This window comes from Equus przewalskii, chromosome 4 (assembly GCF_037783145.1).
Source record: "Equus przewalskii isolate Varuska chromosome 4, EquPr2, whole genome shotgun sequence".
Classification (NCBI taxonomy): domain Eukaryota; kingdom Metazoa; phylum Chordata; class Mammalia; order Perissodactyla; family Equidae; genus Equus; species Equus przewalskii.
Genome location: NC_091834.1, coordinates 56,968,674 through 56,988,967, shown reverse-complemented (window position 1 = coordinate 56,988,967; position 20,294 = coordinate 56,968,674). Strand labels below are relative to the sequence as shown.

The window sequence follows — 20,294 nt, the reverse complement described above, 5'->3', positions numbered from 1 at the left end:
GGGAAAGCAATTCCAAAGGTAGAAGGAAAATGGAGATATTTATGTACACACCTAGACACAAACACACATACACACATGATATATATACATACAGATTACATATATCACATTTGAGTATATACACTTCACATTTGCATCATCTGTATTGTATATGGAGGAGAACAACTTAGAGAATGAAGCGCCAGAAGCCATATTCCCACCCTGGTCTTGGTTAGGTAGTTCTCTTCACTAAGCAATTAAAGACAAATGACGAAAGGCAGCGGACCAACACCCAAGATTAGAGGGCAGCCACCTGTTGGTCAGATAGCTAAGAACTGACTGCATGGTCTAAGCTGTGACTCCCTGGCACCTCGGAGTGAAAGCCACAGAGTGGAGGAAGCAATTTGCGTCATGGCTCTGAGCAGATCCGACCCTGGATGTGGGTGGTACCTGGAAGCTTCACCATGAGTTTTAATTAGTTCTGTGAGGACCTGCAGGGCTTAAGAAAATTAAAATGCAGGGCTTAACAGTATTTTTAAGAAAGAAGGTATCTCGTTTCTGAGGTAATTCTACATGTTAACATCTTTCTCCAAATGATAGCATCTTAAACTGCGCTTCACTGGTGGCATATTGCGATGCTAATAAACAATGGGATTTGTTTTTAAAAGGAAAAGGCACGCTGAATGTCTGCATTGGGTAATTTACCTTATGTGTTAACATCACACCTTTGGAGTAGAATTTACTCACCAGGCCTGAATTGCTGCACCAAGGTGGCCACAAACGGCATTAAGTGATGGGCTGCAGATCTAGGAAGAAGCCCTCAGCACTTAGGGCTGAGAGGTAACGGGTCAGGTGGCCACACTCCTTACGTTCCGAGCTCAGGAGCAAACGTCCATGATCACACTAATCTATCGCAGAAGTCACCGACACCCCAGCAGGAAACACCTCAGAATTGTTCTCAGACAGCAACTAGCATTCCCTACACTGTAGTTGACGGGAACACAATGAAACCTATTTGCATTTAGGGGCCTTATCTGCCTACTAAATCGGGCAGTTCATTGTGCGCTCTTCAGAGAATGACAAGAAGTCTACTTAGACGCTACTTCTGCTGTTCACTAGCTGTTAAGATTGGAAGCCATCCTCCCTAAGTAATTAAATGATAATGGCTTATTAAACATTTCGAATCTTCTGCACTTTTTCCTGGATGCCCTCCAAAGTGATGCAAGGCGGGAATTCTTAACTTGGGGTCTACGAACACCCAAGTGGCCCATGCACAGAACTGGAGAGTCTATCATCTTGGATGTGACAAAAAATTATATTTCTGTTTTCACTACCTTCTAACTGAAATTTAGCATTTCCTTCAATTATGAATGTCAGCGACAAACCAGTATTAGTATCCACGATTTTTGTCATTGATAGAAATCATGGACTCATATCACATTACAGTTGTTGCAGACACCTAGTAAAATCACGTGCTCATCACAACTTTGAAATTACAGTGCTTCTCTGCTAGTTCTTGTTATTTAATGTGCTGTTATAGAAGCACATGTATGACTACAAATTTGGTTTTTAAAGAATATGTTGATAACTGCATTTTAATATAATCGGTTTTCTCTGTCATTCCACGTATGTTATTTTGAACATTAAAAACATGATTCTGAGAAGAAGATCTCTGACTAGAAAGGGCATTTCCTTCAGATGAAGGGGCCGAACAACTTTGTCAAGTTTCCTCGCCTCCTTTTTGCTTATTACCATTTTTTTCATTTTAAAAAATTGAGATAAAATTTATTGTATTAAAGTGTACAATTCAGCGGATTGTAGCATATTAACAGGGTTGTGCAACCATCATCACTATCTAATTCCAGAACATTTTCATCACCCCAAAAAGAAACCCCATACTTGTTAGTAGTCACTGCCACCCTCCCTCCCCCAGCTCCTGGCAATCACTGGTCTGCTTTCTGTCTCTATGGATTTGCCTATTCTGGACATTTCTTATAAATGGAGCCATAAAATATGTGGCCTTTTGTGTCTGGCTTCTTTCACTTAGCATGTTTTCAAGGTTCACCCACCTTATGGCATGTACCAGTCCTTCCTTCCTCTTTCTGTTGAATAATATTCCATTGTGTGGATGTCCCACATATTGTTTATCCATTTGGCCGAGTCCTTTTTCAGTCTTTGATTCTATGCTTTCAAAATGAAGAGATAATGGAAGATGGTGGCTAAGGATTCTTCCAGCTTTCAAACCCTGTTTTTGTGCCTTTTTTCAGTGGCTGCTGTGCGGTTTTGTATAAAGCTCTGCTTAGACTCACTTCCAGGTCTGTTGTCCTCAGATTTGGCCAAACTCCTGAGAACACATTTTTCAATTCTATCTGTTTATATCTACCAAAAAAATGTTTTTGTAATTTATCTGGAGATCTTACCTAATTTAAGCCTTGTGGGTAGAGGATAGAAAACGGAACACTACTCTCTCTTCTCCAGTTATGTTTACAACAGTACAGCAGCCAACCAGACTATAATGGACCGGGCCCATGCATAGGGGACTGAAGTTTCTGAAGTGCAATCAACAGAAAACACCTCTTTAAAAATCCCTGGCATTTTGTATTCTCTAGGGAACAATTCAACGTCTTAGTCCAAGCTTCTCACTCTGCCACTCTTAATGCTTAATTCTGAAAAAAATTTTTCACCTGTCACTTTAAAATTTCAGCAGATCACAATAGCTTATTTCCACAAGCCCATAAAGGATTGGAAAGATAAAGGAGGAAAGGGCTCATGGAGATAAGGGGCTAGCAATAAATCCTCAAATTGTGGCAGTGTAGAGTACTGTGGACAGAGTTCATTTGAGGATCTGAGACTTCTTAACTCATTGACTTTCAGTCTTGTCTTTATTAGATTATAAAATAGCACGTACTGACTACAGTCAGAAATAGCACAGAGGTTCCTTATGCAGCACAACAAATACATATTTAATGTGAGAAAAGAAATAGTAAATGACATATTATATTATTCAATTTAATGCTATCTCCCATCCCTCAGATGCATAAATAAAAAAGGAATCACCTCATTTTACCCCCCACCTTTCCAGACCTCAGCTCAGTCCCATTTTGCTTTCGGCCTGTTCCTTTGTTACATAACCACCCTCTCAATGTGTTCTTTCATTTCCTTCCAAATGCTTTCCATCACGGCAGCCGGGCCGTGGTGTCTGAGCCTCATTACACCTACTGGTGTGTGGTGCCGAAGCATTTACTGTTCTCAGCCCTGCACATTCTTTGCTTGCAAATGCTTTGGATTCTTTTCCTTGGGAGATAAACCAAGAAATCTGCAAATTCATACCTAATCTGTTGTAGCCTTGTCATTCAGGTCAATCCCCTCCAAACAAAATCCTTTTGGTGAGAGGAAGACAATACCCCCGTTTCATAAATAATTTTTTCCACCAACCTTAATCTGCTGTCTATGAATATTAATGAGTCTCATCGATTCACGTCTCCATTTTATGTCCAATATTAGACACCTTCCCAGAAAGCTAGCTGTCAAGGTTGCAAGGAACCCATTTCACTTTCACATTAAATTAGCGAAATAAAAAAGAGTGACTTCTTTGGCTTGTAGATTTCAAAAGATAGCCTTTTTGCCCTACCCTGATTTCTTCTGCATTGTCCCCAAATTACAGGTCAAGCCTTGCAGGAAGGAGAGAGAGGTCACTTCTTTTTTGTCTGTTCCAGGCAAGGGTTGACTGGTAATTAGTGACCTGATTCACAAAAATTTTGAGAAAGCCATTAAATGCGTTTCTTTTACAAATCGCGATTCCTTTGCTTGCTTTTTTGGGGTGCCCTCCTTGTTAGGTCTAGATCTGAATTCCTATGAGACTCTGCTTCCTTCGGCTGTTCTTGCTTTAAAGTTTTCTCCATACAGACCACAGATGAGATGGGATTGGTTCCAGGGCTGCCACTGGCCTATAAGAAAGCTCTGGGAAAATGAGGAGAGCGCTTTTCTGACAGACTCATTAGGAAGCAGCATCCCCTCCAATGGACACGTTAGAGAAAGGAGCCCCTCTGGGTGAGCACACCTATGTCTGGGAAGGGGAGAGCCGCCTGTATTTCGGCACCCACTCCCTCCCACAGGGCACATTGTTTAGTTTCTCTACTAAATCTTTCACATCTCCCTTTGCTGGTTTCCTGGACCCAAAGTGCTTTGCAGACACCCGAGATTCACCTTGTATGCCTAGATCCTTCTCAACTGCAATTCACTTTTTCTTTCTTTCCTCACTTTCCCAGCATTAATGTTAAAAACCTTGTTCATCTGCTAGGTTTTACTGAAGCACCCTCAATTCCTCTTTCCATCTTTGAACAATTTGAATAGGAATTCAAATGACATCCTTGGGGTTTTTTTGTTTATTGGGTTGGTTGACTTCCTAATATATGATTTCACATGTTCAAAGACTTCTTTGCCGACAGCATTATTTGTTGCTTAAATGACAAACATCTGGCCAGCTGCCAGAGGAGGCTGTGTTATCTGAGGGAGCCCAGGAAGGCTGTTCTAATTCTAAATATACCCCTCCTTGCTTGCAACTCATGCCTGAAATTCCACCTGAAAGCCATATTCTTTTGGATTAAGTAAATGCAGCCCTGTTGCAATGTAATACATTTGGAAAGAGCTAAAAACTGTATCAGTCATTGACACTTTAGCAATAATTAGTTTATCACATCCTATTCCAGGGGCAGCTATGTGAGAGAAGAAAGATGGTTTTGGGTATGTGATGTACTAACTCCCCTGTGGGCAGTCTGGTTAGGATGGTAAAATACACTTTGGGTACATTGATCCTTTTGAGGGATCCTGCAGAGAACAAGGGACATGGAAGGCATATGTCTCTTTGCTGTGTTTTTGTCTAGAGTAATCCCAGGGTAGCACTAAAAGATCTAACTTGGTATCAAATGTTCAACAGTATCGGTGTTTCCTAATGTGACTAAGGGTAGGATTCTTTTGTTAACATGTTGGAGCAGCTGAGAATTCCACTTCCTGTCTTGGGCCTAGGCCAAGCACTCCTTGTTTTAACCTGTCCGGTATAGAGACTGAACTTCTTTGAAGGCTGAGGGTTGGTGATGTTAGCAGGGCAGGACACACACATCCAAAGAATTCATGACTCCAAGGAATTCATTTCTCACTTGCACATGGCTATCTGGAAAGACCTAAGGGAGACAGATCACACGTGGAAAGAATGTTGGAGAAATTAGGGTCTTTAAGGATCACCATGAGTCCAGTCCTGGGCCTCTCAGAGTGGGCTATACACGTCTGAGAGCATACAGCACACACACAAGTTACGTACAAATTAAACATGGTACCTCTTCCTGGGGTGTCAATTTTTCTAGATAATAACAAATTTAAAATGTTAGTTTTAAATCAGAACAAGCACGACTGTATTATGGAAGGGACTACAGCAGCCACAGGAACTTTAACCAGCACTAGGGAGAGTGAATGCGCGATCACGGAAAACACAGCTTCGAGCTGAGAGATCGTCTAGGCCTGTATGTGCAGAATGGACTGTGCATCGGAATCACCTGCAGAACCTCGGACAGAACTCCAAAGCAACACTGACGCCAGGCCCTTTTCCAAAACGATTCCGGTACACTGACGTTTCTCCAAAGTTCCACAGGTGATTCGAAGTGCAGCCACGGTTGAGAACCACCAAATTCAAACCCAGCTGAGGCTCAGAGGGGTGAAGTGACTGACCCAAGATCACACAGCTAATTTATACTGGGCGTTTTTGCCATTGTTCTATCTGTAATATGCTTGTCAACAGGATTGGCTTGATAATTTATGGGGCCTAGTGCAAAATGGGAATGCAGAGCCCTTGTGACAAATGATTAAGAATTTTGAGATGGCGACAGCAGAGCATTAAAGCAAGCACAGAGCCCTTCTAGGTGCTGGGCTAAGGGTGCACACCCATGAGGTGGGCCCTGCCCCTCACAAAGCCTGAAGGCGGGATTCAGCACTGCAGCCGCCTTGAGAGCAGTGGCTGGAGCAGGTCTCCAGGACAGGGAGCAAGCAGGCTTCCTCCACATTTCCTAGTTTGCGGGGCCAGTTAACACACACGCGCGCACACACTCACACACACACACACACACACTCCTGCCTGGATGGAGAGTTCGGGGACACTGTCTGGCAGGACTGTATAGCAGAGATGAAATGAGACTTTTCTACTGTGCACGTGCGTCGGCTTCTTTACCTAAGTTGAGAATGAAGCCGTCGCCTTTTGACTGTAACCTCCGTTGGGTGGATTTAAAATTGTAGTTTACACTTTCTCCCCAAACCACAACTCCCCTCCCCATCCTACACAATTCCTCGCACATGTGAATCTTCACCCGGGACTGTAGACTCATTACTGAAAAGCATTGTCTCCTGTTTTGACCACAACAGAATTAGGTCCCACTCTGAAACAAGCAAACGTGTCTGCTGTGTTGGGGTGGGGGGTGAGAACGAGGGGCCGCACACACACACATACATACACGCACACGTGCACACACGCACCCCCAATATCGGAGCAGGGAAACCTGGTGGGGCTTCTCAGGATTCCAGGACCTGGGGGTACCCCTCACACTTAGGGGCGTCCTCTCCTGGGGAGGGAGGACGCGCACTCTGTGCCGGGATAGAGACCTCTGTGAGGAGCAGGAGCAGATGGCCCTGGGGGACAAGCAGGGAGGAGAGGACGCTGCGATCTGCCGGAGGGGCAGGGAACGCATTCCTTCTCTTGAGATTCAGCAGCCGGGCAAGGTACCGAGGGCTAATGAACCAGGAAAGGATGGGGGACATCAGGGAATTCAGTCAGTGAATGAAGTTCTCATTACCACGCCATTGGAATTAATACGCAAGCTCACCTCTCCCAGGGCTTCTTTTTGGCACTGGGTGCTATGAAATATTTGGGACCAAAGATGGAACAAAGCCCCACAGGGAAGAAGGTGATTCACGTTTCTTGGAATTTGTGTCCAACCTGGTAGACACAGCAGACAGAAGCCAGAGCCTGCAGGACTGCAGACGCTTTCTTGAAACTCTGGAAGTCAAGGGCAGTCTACTCAGATGGGTCTGGGGAGAGACCCAGTGCGGCCCGTTCTATGAGGACCACTGCTTACCTCGTCAGCCTGCCTGATGCCAGATCCCTGTCTGTAGCTGTTTCCCCCAGGTCCATCCCTTAACGATGTCTGCAGACAGTCTTTCAACCCAGAGCTTTATAAAAATGACAAAGGATTCACTGAGTCTTAGAAAAGCCATATGACGGAATACACTATAAACACTTTGCTGAACATCTATCTGTGGCCACGCACACGTCTGCGTGGTGATTACATGAAAGAGCCACGCCTCCTGCAGCGGGGTTCTTGTTGCAGTGGTCGGGACGGACTCTCAGGTCAGGTAAATGTGAGTTCGGCTCCCACTTCTGTGTAATCAGAGACCAAGGACTGAGCCTCTCTTGGCTTATTTTCTCCAACTGAAAAGAAGTCGTGTTGAATACCTGTTTCCTAAACTTGTCTTGAGGATTAAATGAGATGGTATGGATAAAAGGTCTCAGCATAGAACATAGTAGAGATTCAGTCCACATACATGCATAGTAGGGATTCAGCATACCTACATACATACATAGTAGAGATTCACTCCACAAACATACATAGTAGGGATTCAGCATACATACATACATAGTAGGGATTCAGTCCACATACATGCATAGCAGGGACTCAGTATACATACATACATACACAGTGGGGATTCAGTCCACATACATGCATAGTAGGGATTCAGTGTGCATACATACATAACATGTAGTACGCACATAGCAGGGATTCAGTAATAATTATTATTAGCCATCCATCCTTTCCTTCCCTCTGCCCTCACTCTGGGGATTAACGAAAACCCTAACCAAGAATGACTTAAACGGGAGACCTTTCTGGCCAGGTTCCGTTCCAGCATTTTAACACTTTCCTGTCCTAATTTTGTGTACTTGGCTGGTCTTCTATGCCCTACAGGCATAGACCTTAGAATTGTGTCTCTCTGAGCTATCTTCTAGCCACCAGAGAGAGGACACACACAGGTCAGAACTTCTCAGGGGGTCCATGCCCTTCAAAAGCGCATCTTTGAGCATTCTGTTGCAAAACGAGAAAAGTGAAGACAATGAAGTGAGGTTTTTTTCAACAAGCTTTTAACTGAAAGGACTACCCTCTATGCTGGGATTATGGTTTGCTTATGGTGTTGGGATCAAGATGTGTTTTTCTGGGGTGTGAAACAACAGAGAGAGTAGATGGGAGTAGTTATTTTTTATGCCCTGACTTGGCAAAATAAAAAGTAGGCAAACCCATATTTCCCCCTAATTACCACCCAATTTTTTTAAAGATTTTACTTTTACTGGTTTACAAAACTAAAAAAGCTAGAAACCACTGATATGGACCACCCTGGCTGTTTGGGGAAAGAAAATAACTTCCAGATTAGCAGTTACCTGGAACATTTTCCCCCAGACTGTAGACCCCTGGGCTTTCGCAGAATAAATGATTTCATGTCTCTTACAGATGGCAAATATGGCAAATGCGGGTGAAGGGAGCTTTATGAGAGTTCACAGGTTCCCCAGTAAACCAACCATACACGAGTAAAGAGGGATGTGAGGCTGGCCGTGCTGCCCTGTTCCCACCGAGGATACAACCCTTCCTTTGTGTAAGTGGGTCTGAGAGCATTTGCTGTTGATGCTGATACAGTACTTCCAAAATATTAAGTTAATATTTAAAACTTTTTAAATAAAGTTTCTTCTGTTAGAGCTTCAACTCAACCTGGTTTTGCCTGGATTTGAAAAGACTATGTCTTTTGGTGGGCATCCAATATTGTAAAAGTACTCCTTTCATTATTATAACCAATAGGTCCCCATCGTCACTAGCCATGAGGTCACATTTCCAAGAATACATCCCGAATCGTGTGATGTTTTGCCCTTTTCTCTTGTGTGGCCAATGCCACCTCAGCAAGAGTTTCTAGGATTCTTCCGAGAAGGGCTTATACGGTTCTCCAAAGCTTTCCTGGGGGTTACCCGATGCTGCAGCCAGCCTTTGGGCTGCAGACTGCTGGCCTTGTCACCATCTCATGGCCCCAGGTCATCCCACTGTTCCAGGCCTTTCCTGCCGGCCTTGGTCTCCCTCAACCTCTCGTCCCCGACCAGGCCTTTGAGGTTAATTTCTGCAGCCCGCTCCTGGAATGACAACTTGTTCAAGTCCTTGCCCTCCTTCAAAGTTCAGTTCTAATCGCATTTCCTCCAGGAATTCTAAGATCCCTAGTGGATAAATGGCCTCTTCTCTACTCCTGTTGCGCTTTGTACCCTAACTTTCCAAGGCATATGTGATGAATGCTGAAATAGCTATTTATATGTCTATCTTCCTACCACTTCCAGCCACCATGTGAGCTCCGGGATGCAATGACTAGATCATATTCATTTTTTTTTTAAACTCACCAAAGCACTGGCACAATATATTAAACATAGGAAGTCTTGTAAGTACTGAATAAAACAGACTGCCTTAAATTCTCACTAAGGTGTGAAGGACTGATTGTCATACCTCTCCAGAATGTATAAGAAAAACCTTTATTCCCCCAAGAGGAATTTTTATTCTAATGGGTCTATGGAAGGAAAAGACAATTCTTGAACCTTCTAGGAAATCATACAGGATGGGTAGATTGAACAACACTCAAGTAAGTAAAGTGCCAAAGAAGCATACGGATTTGACAAGGATCTCTGCCCTGGCCCCCGCCGATCACTCTGAACAACACAGCAGATTTTGCACAATATTAGCCTCATTTAACCAGTCATCATTTCCTCTTAAAAGAAAAATAAGAAGAAGAGTTAAGGGCAAGTAGAAAAAAATGCCTTTGAATTAAAATCTTGGCTTTTCTTTGAACATCCAGATGATTAAATGAGATCCAGACGAAAGCAGGCAATTTCCAAAAAATAAAACCCAGCCGGGGGTATCTGCATTCCCTCATGTTTCTACTGGTAACCCTGTGGTAAAGTAAAGTAATGATTGATTCCGAGAGAATTATGGCTATTATAAACTGTAATCAGTGGTGGATGAGAATAATTACGCAGGGAAAGGGGGAAAAGCTGAAACATGGCTGGGCAGTGTTCTGATGGATGGGGAAGTCATTTCCTGGCCGTTAATGACTGATTTTTCAACAGTCAGCACACAAGCTTTAATCCCAGAGGGGAGAACGAGAAAGAAATGGCTGCATTATTAAGGATGCTACTGACTTAACCTTACCAATGTTAATCTGAATGAAGCTGGGGCCTGTCCCCCTGTCTGTCCTTGCTTTTGTTCCTGCCGTTGCACACAAACCCTTCGGGGGTGAGGTTAGGGCTGGCCTTTACCTGAGAGACACCAGAAAGAATACTGGTGGTAGGGAACTCCCCTATATCATGGTGGTGGCATATAGCATCAGGATGTCACAGCATCGTAGACTCCTGGAACTGGAAGGGCCACAGAAATCACCTAAGCCGATCTGCTCCTTTTATAGATGAGCCCAGAGCAGTCAGGTGACTTGTCTAAGTCACACGGCTGGTGGGCTTTAGGCTTAAGGGGAAATTGTCTGCATAGGACCAGAAGGGCGACTGGCCTTGTCAAAGAGGCATGATGGGCTCTCCGAGGGAGAGACCTCTGCTAAACCCCTTTCAAAATTGGCATCAGCTTAGTCTCTTGCCCTCTGAGACGGGCTTTGCAGTTCAATATTCTGCCTACACAAATTGTTACTGGGTGAGGTTACAAGAGGGGGCCTGGGCTTGTGGAACGATCTGTTGTGGTTTACAGACCTGCAGTGGGTCCTCTAACCTGTGCCGTGGACAGAGAGAGAGAGAAGGAGAGAGGACCCAATTTATCTTATCATTTGCAGCCATAAAACAGGATAACTGATGGAAATAGATTAAAAGTCATAAAACTGTGTAAAGCAGGACAGCCAAGCGTCAGCTGGTGACTGACACCCCCCTTCAGAGCCTGTGACTTTGAACAGCCTTGTGAACACTTTTGTGAAGTCCTGAGTTTCTCTCCCTCTCTCTCTCTGTCTCTCTCTGCCTCTCTCTCCTACCTCCAGGGCAGAGCCACCAGAGGCTGGGAGATGTGTAATGGTGTCAGGCGGTGTGACAAATTCCAGCAAGCTTCCCTCCTCCCCCACTTAAGGACAAAGCCCATCAGAAGAAAAAGAAGGATCATCTTCTAAGAAAAGGCGACTGCCTCTGAGGCTAAATTATGTCAAGATATAAGATCAGGAATGTCCAGATGCTGTTCACCCCATCTTAATTTAATTTGGACTTCTTTGGGGGAAAACATACCTCAGTTCCAGGAAAAGTTGTTTTGACTTTGAGGCTGCTTGGCCTCTGTTTTATGAAAACAAACATTTTAATCAAGATGCCATCATTCCTGGATTTTCACTGTGAAGGTGTTTTCTGGAGCAAACCCTTGAGCCAATGTATGCCATTGATAATATTCTATTCAGCAACTTTGAATAGAATGTTTCTACTTATCATTGTTAAATAGAAAAACCATTTGTTTTTTCTCTGTTCCCACTTTTAGTTTCTTGAACTTCTTTCCAATAGGACCAGTTCCTTTTCAGGTACATTTTAAGTGATGCTTTGAGAAAGTATTTGTCCATCTGGTGTTCCTTTCCCCTTCTTCAGGTAAACACACCTTACTTTTCCTTTAGGTAACCATCCTTCCCCCATTCCACAGGACCCTGATACATCTGCAAAGCCCAGAGCGGCATCTGCCCCCACAGCACCCCACCAGCTTTCCACATGACCCCAAATACAGAAGGGGCCATGAGACCCTGGGGGGCTAGTCCAAGTTGTCTATTTCCAAGCCAGGGTGATTGGCTTTGAAACAGCCACGACTTACGTGTGTATGTGTATTATCTTTCTTGAGATTTGCCATATGGATGCTGAGAGAGAGTATGTGCACGTCATCAGTTTGGAACAGTAGCTGTGAGGATATGGTATTTTAGCGGCCTGCACCATCTTTCCAGCTGTAGATAAGGAGCCAGAGAGAGAGAGAGAGAGAAATTGACTTATGTCATCCAAGCCCCTGGATCCAGCAAAGCCTGACTTTTAAACCCTACAGCCCTGGACTCCCCAGTTCTGGGACCAATGGACTCCCTCTTTAGCTGTAAACTCAATGGACTAGGGAGACCACCTCTTACCACCCAGAGTCCTGACACAGACTAAGCCTTTTCATAGGGCTTGCTCTGATTTAAATTTTGGCCAGAGAGTCTAGTATTTTTGAAATAGAAATATTCACAATGAATTTTTGTGCTAGTAACAAAGGGTTATAGAACTTTATATAGCAGAAAGTAATATATCTTTTGACTATAACTTGGATTTCCAAGTCCATTATGCATCTAGTGCAACCAAACTTTGAATCATGTTCTGAATGAATGAAAGAATGAATGACTGATTGAACAGACAGAGGGACTAAAAGTCATCCAGATATCACCCTGTGCCAACTGGAAGGCTCCACTCTGCCAATGAGTTGTTGGAGTGAACAACTCTTGTTCTTAATCATGCATGCACACATGTACACACGCACCCACACCCCCCCCCCCCACCATGTTGCCCTTCAAGGATTAACTAGAGAAAAAGCAAAAGCTCTCCAAAGAAAATATCTGGAAGATTGTTTAACACGTGACTTGAGGAAGAGCGCCATTCCCCACAGGCAGTAGCGAAGGTGGGGTCAGATTTTAAGAACTCCACAGGGAGGCAGAAACCCGGAGGGGAAACTCAGACATCTGGCCCACCATGCCTTTTCCTCACCTTCTGGGGCCCAACCTTCCGTGCCTTTGAGGATTAGGTCATGCCTAACAAAGCCCTCCATTCCTTGCAGGCTCTGCCCTGCTCTCCAGAAAGCACCCCCAGGAGGAGAGCAGGACGTGCAGTGAGGGGCCCGTCCTGAGAACCCTTAGGCATGGAGGATGAGTGCTGGAGGGTGCAGGCCGGGCATTTCAAGGCTCTTCCCTACAAGAGGAGCCTCAGGGGCCACAGAGCACAACGGCACCTGTTAGAGGGGCACTGGCTGGTGACTGGCAGAGCAGGCGGGAGGGGCAGCCATAGGATTCCATAGCTGGCACTGGCTTGCATGGCCCCAAGAGAAAACAGCCTGGCCCGCCTGGTTCCATCCTGTGAAGGGCACTTTCTCACTTGGGAGGAGGAAAAAGAGAGAGAAGCTGCCGCTGGGCACAAATATCAATTAAGATCACTGTCACCATGGCAGCACGCGCTTCTGCTCCAGGCAGGGCCTTCCCCATTTTATTCTGTCAAAGCAGCCATCTTCATGAAGAGCAAATGGATTATTTTGCAACAGTCACTTAACCCCAGAAAATGAAGACAAACCCTATCACAGCTAGTAGGTGTCTCTTTGTCTTATTTGTTGATGACCTCCTAGTTGTGACATATTCCTGTGGGTTTACCCATAGGAATTGGTGGATCTTTGAAGTTGATCATGATATGATACATATATTATTTATAATACATCTATTATATATAATACATGTATACATTCATGGACACACGGCATAAACTTTTATTCACATTTATTTATATATGTTCATGGTGTATGTATCTATATAAGCATGCACACTCACACAGGAACACACAAATACGCACACAAACACACATACATACCTGTCCTATCTATAATTGTCACCCTGCAAAGAGGGGTTTAGCAGATTTTTTAACAAATGGCTTAGTGACCTTTTCTGTTGATAAAAGTGAGAATGCTCATAGTAGAAAAATTAGAAGCAGAACTTTGTGAAGAGAAAAATAAATATCACTGATAATCCCACTAAACAGAGAAAAATAATTGTACTTTATCCATTCCTGTCTTTTTCATGCATATTGTAGGGGTGTCCTTTTTACATAGTCAGAATCACGATATGTGCAATATGTGCAATTCTGCAAACTGCTGTTTTCCCCTCAGCCCTGTGGGAGGCGTTCTCCCTACGTTTGACCAAATACTTTTAAGCCTACCTTATGCGTTTCTTTGCAGGGGTCTTCAGTAAATCTGAGTAGGTGATGTTTGCGTGGGACCGGGGAGCGGGCTGTGCCCCACCTCCTCTCTCGTAGGTTGTTGCCAGGTCTACCTGAAGGAGCAGGAGAGTAGAGAAGGCATTGCTCGCGGCACGTTCCCTCCCTCAAAGCCGCCCACTCGCCCTGGCCCCAGCACCAGGGTTGGACCCACCACTTCCCATGCTCCAGAGAAGGCCTCTTGCTTAGCACTGGCAAAGTGCACGTCCCCTTCCCTGGGACACAAGCGGGCAGCCCTTGCCCGCATTGTGACCAGCACTTTGCCCTGCAGAGAAAGCACCTGTGAGGCCAGTTGAAGAGGTGCCTACAGCCCTTGAGCAGGCACTTTCCCTCTGGCCTCTCGAGGGCGTCTGCCTTCTTAGTAGCCGAACACTGGTCTGAAGGCGCTCATGGCTATTTGTGTAAGTGATGGCTCCGCGCCTCGTGTGTGTATTACTCAGAGAGAGGCAGGGGGATGAGCTGCCTGGGGGAAAAGCCTTGCGGCGTGGCTAAGTGAGTAATAGACCTTAGCAGGGGCAGCAGCTCTGGCTCAGCCACCCTCAGGCCTGGCTGCTCCCACTCCATTGGCACTCCAGCCTTGACCAGCTCTGCTTCCATTTACTTGGGCCCAGAAGCACTGAATTCAGAAAAAGAAAGAAAGAGAGAATAGAGAACAAACATTGTAGAGAAACCTGTTAAGGAAAGATTTAGGCACAAAGACATTTTTATATTTTTTTAAAGCACCAATAAATTCGTTCTCATAAAAATGACAGGAAACCAATTTGGAATGAAAGAGAGAAGCTAACAGAATCACTAAAGATGCTCAAAAGCAAATGAATACAAGAGAAAAGAGCTTCAGACCGGTGGCGGTGATGGAGGGGAGAGGCCGGGTTGGCCTTTGCTGGCTCAGCTTGAACTCAGCGCCGCCCTGGAGCAGCTCGCCTCCAGGCCACCAGAGGGAGCCCTCCTGGAGGCTGTGCGGGTTGAGGCTGGAAATTGTCAGGTGCGCTGGGGTCTCCTTACCGACATAGGTCTCTACCCAGGATCTGCCCATGAGGTGTCCGCTGAGACCTGGCCTTCCCCCTCCTGGGTCCAAGCAGATGCCCACTGCCAACTGGAGGGGCTTTGGGGAGCAGCAGGGCCCGGGTGGAATTACACGCCTCTGGGTCCTCTGAGTCCTCTGTTTTGGGATTGTCTGGAGCACTGCATTCATTAACTAAACCCTTCTGTCTTTCCGTTAGCTCACAAACAGCACATTTCTCATCCTAAAACTGTGAAACACTGACTTTAAAAAAAAACTTCTACTTTCATTTTCTGTTAGATCTTAGCTAAATCTTAAATTTGGCAAAATTGTTTTAAGATAAATGTTACCTGTTTTTTCACTACAGAAGTAACACATTTTTATTTTATACATTTAAGAAAATTGAGAAAAGTACAAAGTCTTCACCCGTGCTGTTATTTGGAGGTTGTGTGTTCTTTTCTCTTCTTTCCGTCTCTTCCTTCTTCCCAGTTGACCTGGGAGGGTAAATGCTAGGCCCTTGGAACTTTCCTTGAATTGGGGCATTTTTGAAAAGTGCCAGGCAGTGATCTGAAAAACACAGAGAACTTCTGCAGGAAATATTACTGTCGGACTTGGTTTACAAAGTCTCATGATCTTATTTGATCCTGGAACATTTTATTTTATATAACACACATTGCCATCCTGCAGAACTGTTCTGACTACACAGTTTTGAGACTGCTGTTAACTCTTGAGAAATTTGAGCAGTCCCTGCCTTTTCTTGTGATGCTGGCTTGCATGCTCTACAGAGCAGCTGGTTGGCATCCCCAAGCCCTTCTAAGATGATGCTGATTTAGGGGCTGAAATACCATTGACTGTGATTCTGGTTTGATATATTGGATAGTTTGATTATTGGGCCTCCTCTTACTGTTCTGTTAAAAACACTTCAGAGTCTTGTTTCCTAATGATTATCATCATTATTATCACTAATGACATTTACTGAACATTTACTGCTTCCAGGCACTGTGCTCAGCCCTTTACGTGAGTTATCCTGTTTAACCTCACACCAGCTTTAACAGGGAGACGATATTATTTTTCTCATTTACTAGGTGAGGAAACTACAGCTCAGATGGGTTAAATGATATGCTTGGGGTCAGTCAGCTTCTAAGTGGTTCAATTGGGATTCAAATCCATGTGATCTGTCTGTTCTTAACCATCAAATGCTGTTCACTTCAAATTATCCCAACTCCAAGGTTTGCAAATATCCACTAGAGAGTTAGTGTGCACATCTTAAGATCTTATGTACTTCTCCTTCAACATATTTATAGCCCAGTCCATCTAATTACCCAGCTGACTTCCCTCTCTCCTCTGCCCCTTTCCATTGCAAATATTTATTAAATGTCTACTAGATGGTAAACACTGAGTTAAATGTTAAAAAGAAAATTCAGTCTAAAACATGGAGCCTTCCCTTAGGAGGCTAAGGCAGTCCAATGTAAGATTCCAACATAAGATTCCAATGTAAGACTCCAATGTAAAACACAGCACACATTCCTCTGAGAACCCAGAGGAATAGCATCTAGATCAATAGGAGCAAAGAGTACCTTCCAGAGAATGTGGCAAGAGAAGTGAGTTTTAAAGGATAGGTCCCTGGTAACTAGGCTAAAGATTGACATTCCAAGAAGATAGATGGATATGCTTGAGGTGTGGAGGCAGGAGATGGCCAAGGAGTTTGGGGAGTCATGAGTGCTTGAGTTGGGTTGGCTGGAAAGAAGGGCAATGGGCCCTCACAGGAGGAAGACTAGAGGGATAGGCAGGGTCAGGTCTGGAAAGAGCCCTGCGTGCTAACCTGAAGGATTTTAGATCTATGGAGAATGAGATGATGAGGTTTATGATTTAGAAAAAACCCAGCAGCAGTGGGGAGGGTGCCTAAGGAGAAGGGATTAGATATAGAGAGTTGAATTAGGAAGTAGGAATTTAGGGGGAAAAATAATCCAGAACCTCCTTTAGGCAGTGACAGTGTGGGTGGACAAGAAGAGATAGATTGGAGAAAGAGGTAGGAAGAAAATTGAGAGGATTTGATTCACTTTTAGATGTGAGGGAGGAATAAAAATGGCCCCTAGGTGTCTGTAGATGGCAATGGGAATAGAAATGGCGATGGGCATGGAAAAGACGAAGTGATAGCTTTGGAGGATGGACAGCACGGGCAATTACGGGAACCCTGGGGGAGACAGAGTTGGTGGCAAGGAGCCTATGTGTCTGGCTTGGACAGCTCCGTGGATGATGGTGCCATTGAGACAACTTGGGCCTTCGTCTCAAGAACCCTACCTACTGTTTGACTTGTCCATCCTCTAAAACTGAAAAACATTGATTTTTTTTTTTAAAAAAACATTTTCGTTGTTTATTTTCAAATCTTAGTGAAATCTTAAGTTTGACAAAATTTTTTAGGGTAAAGGTCAACTATTTTTTTATTATAGGAGTAACACATCTTTATTTTATACATTTAAGAAAACTGAGAGAAGCACAGAATGTTCACCCATACTAATAACTTACAGGGAAGTATTTGGAGGTTGTGTATTATTTCTTTCTCTCTTCATTCTCCTCCACCTTCTCTCCCCTTCTTCCTTATGTATTCATTTTATTTAGCTGATTACCCATTGATTCATCTATTAATTCAACTGATACTTATTGAACATCAACTATATACCAGGCACTGTTGCAGGCATTGGGGATATAGCAATAAACAAAACAGTACCTCAGGGAGCATAAATTCTAATGGGAGAGAGTCTGACAATAAATAAGCAAATAAATGTACATTGGGTGTTAGTACATGACATGGAGAAGAATAAAATAAAATAAAACTGGGCAAGAGAGCTATAGAGTACTGGATGGAGATTTGCCATTTTATGTAGAGTGGTCTGGAAAGACCTCTCTGATAATTTGAGGCATTCAATAGAGCCATGAAAGAATAGGGGAGCAAGCCATGAAGCAAATCTGGGGAAAGAATGTTCTAGGCAAAGGGAACATCAAGTGACAAGGCCCTGAAGTTAGAAAATGCTTAGCATGTTAGAAAAACAGCTCATGGCTGGAACAGAAGGAGTGAAGGGGAGAAGAGTAGATGAAGTCATGGAGGTAGTAGGGAGCCAGATCAGAGGTAGCAAAGAACATTCTTGGAAAGAAACGTAGGGACCAGTTCATGAGGCTTTTATGTGTTCCACAGAAGAGATGATAGTGGCTTGGACCGGTGGGGTAGTGGTGAAGTGTTGACAAGCAATTGGATCTGGATCCATTTTGGAAGCATATTGGAGGGATGTGTAAGGCAAAGTCAAAGATAACGCCAAGGGATTTGACCTAAACCGGAAGAATGGAGCTTTTGTTCACTGAAATATATTGTATTTGTTTATTTATGTACCTGCATATGTTTCTACAGAGTTGAAACATAATTTTGTATCCTATTTTGCCCCTCTCCACTCTCATTATTTCCCCTAAAAGCAGAAAATTAAAGAAAGCTAAACAGGAGACGTACTTCCTGTTCGTCTTCTAACTTTTTCTGTCCTTATCCCCTCCTTTTCTCATTTTTCTTGTCAGAAAAACAAGCTATACATGAATTAAGCTGTGCATTCTGAATTTTGCTTGTGAGGGGACTTGGCTAGAAGCTGCACTTTATTTGAACTGTGTGGCCTGTGGCCAAGAGAAATAAAGTTTAATTAATGCTAATTTTTCTAACCCCTTTCTTTGCCATTTCAGCAAAATAAAACTACATTTGGGAAAACTGGCAAAAAAAGTTAAAACAGACTCCGCACTATTAAATCTAGCCATTGATAGAGCAAAAATATTTTTCTACATGGTTGTGTTTGGTCAAAAATGATAAAATATTTTATCTTGCTCCTTCCCCTACGTACCTCTATTTTTTTTTCAATCTGAATAAGTCAGTCAATTTTCATTCGTCTCTATTTGTTTAGAGGATTTAGACAGCCTGTGAGCTTGTTTGCGTTGGGCTGTGATCTGAGTGCTGGGCTTGGTCCGCCATTGTGACAGCCCGCGGCTAAATTGCAGGGTGCAGAAAGAGCTGGCAGCCTGGGCCACCCGCTTTACTCAATTAGGATTCAGTTTGTTGGCCTTTTCCAGTCTGTGAGATTGATGTTAGACCAGCTACTTGGAGAGCGGTTATTAAGAAGTAATCTTTGCCTGTTTCCATAGGTAGCAGGTTTTGTTAATAAAGATTAGAACCAAAGCATGTCCTCACTGGTCTACTGCTGAAGGCCCTCAGCTGGTGAAGGGGCTGCTTTCTTGCCTTTTGTCTATTTGCTGAACACTTTTCAGGTTATATTTACAAAATAGTTGAAGTGTAGATTCTGCAGTTGTCTCTGGGAGCTGCAGCATTCCTGTGAGAAAACACTACAATGTAAAGCCTTAGAATCTGATGGCTGGATAATCATTTGAGAGAATCTAACCTGGTCCTGTCCTCTCCCCCATTTCTTCACTCCCATATCAAAAAACAAAGCAAACAAAACAAACAAATAAAAAGAAACCAAACTCTCCACCCATCCCCCACCACTATCACCTCCATCATATTTTAAAAATGAGGAGGCCGAGGCCAAGAGTGTGAGCGGGCTTGCCCAGGTTACCCAGCAAGGGAACAGCAGAGCTTGGGGCCTGGCATAGGAGGTTGGTACAAAGGACTCGGTGGCCGTTGTGAAGACTCAAACACATTGCTGTTTGGTTACTCTTTGGCCATGGCCTTGGATGAGGTCATGAATGAGGGCAGTGACATAGCTCACCTGGACCACTGCAGTACCTTCCCAAGTAAGATCCCTTTACAGTCCTTTTCGCCCTCCAGTTCCCACTGGGAAGATCTGCCCATCGAGAGCTGTGGGAGGTTGGGGCAAAAAAGTGGAAGCTCGGGGCATCACGGAGATGAGACCAAGAGTTGTGATGTTGTGAGGGCTTCAATGGAGAACCGCCGTACTTGCTTATGAGGCCCCATTTCTGCTGATGGTGGAAAACATTTGATCTCGTAATTCAAGCTACATCAGTCTCTTCTGATAATAATAATGGCCTCTCTGGGAGAATTACTTTCCCTCCTCTCCAGGACTTTCCCGACCTCCTTTTGCAAAGGAGTCATCTTGATTGGTTGCAGGGGAAACCCATGTATCCTCCTGGTGCTTGGATATTCTCTTGGACATCACTGAGTCTGTCACTGAGTGGCTGAGGCTGGTGTATCTCCCTGTGACCAGGTGCTCATCACAGCTTGATGGTTCCCTCATCCCTCAC

At 44.1% G+C, this 20,294-nt stretch overlaps 2 long non-coding RNA genes across 6 annotated transcripts in view; one reads left to right on the top strand and one right to left on the bottom strand.

Moving 5' to 3' along the window:
• The window catches only part of LOC139083040 (uncharacterized), a 52,286-nt gene extending 37,938 nt beyond the window's left edge, over positions 1–14,348 (bottom strand). Inside the window, exons 1-2 of the long non-coding RNA XR_011539532.1 lie at positions 13,991–14,348; positions 11,868–11,994 (exon numbers count right to left, since the gene is read on the bottom strand). This is a non-coding gene — a long non-coding RNA (uncharacterized lncRNA). The remainder of the gene's footprint in view (positions 1–11,867; positions 11,995–13,990) is intronic.
• The window catches only part of LOC139083039 (uncharacterized), a 152,321-nt gene that overhangs the window by 47,520 nt on the left and 84,507 nt on the right, over positions 1–20,294 (top strand). The gene's annotated exons all lie outside the window — the stretch shown is intronic.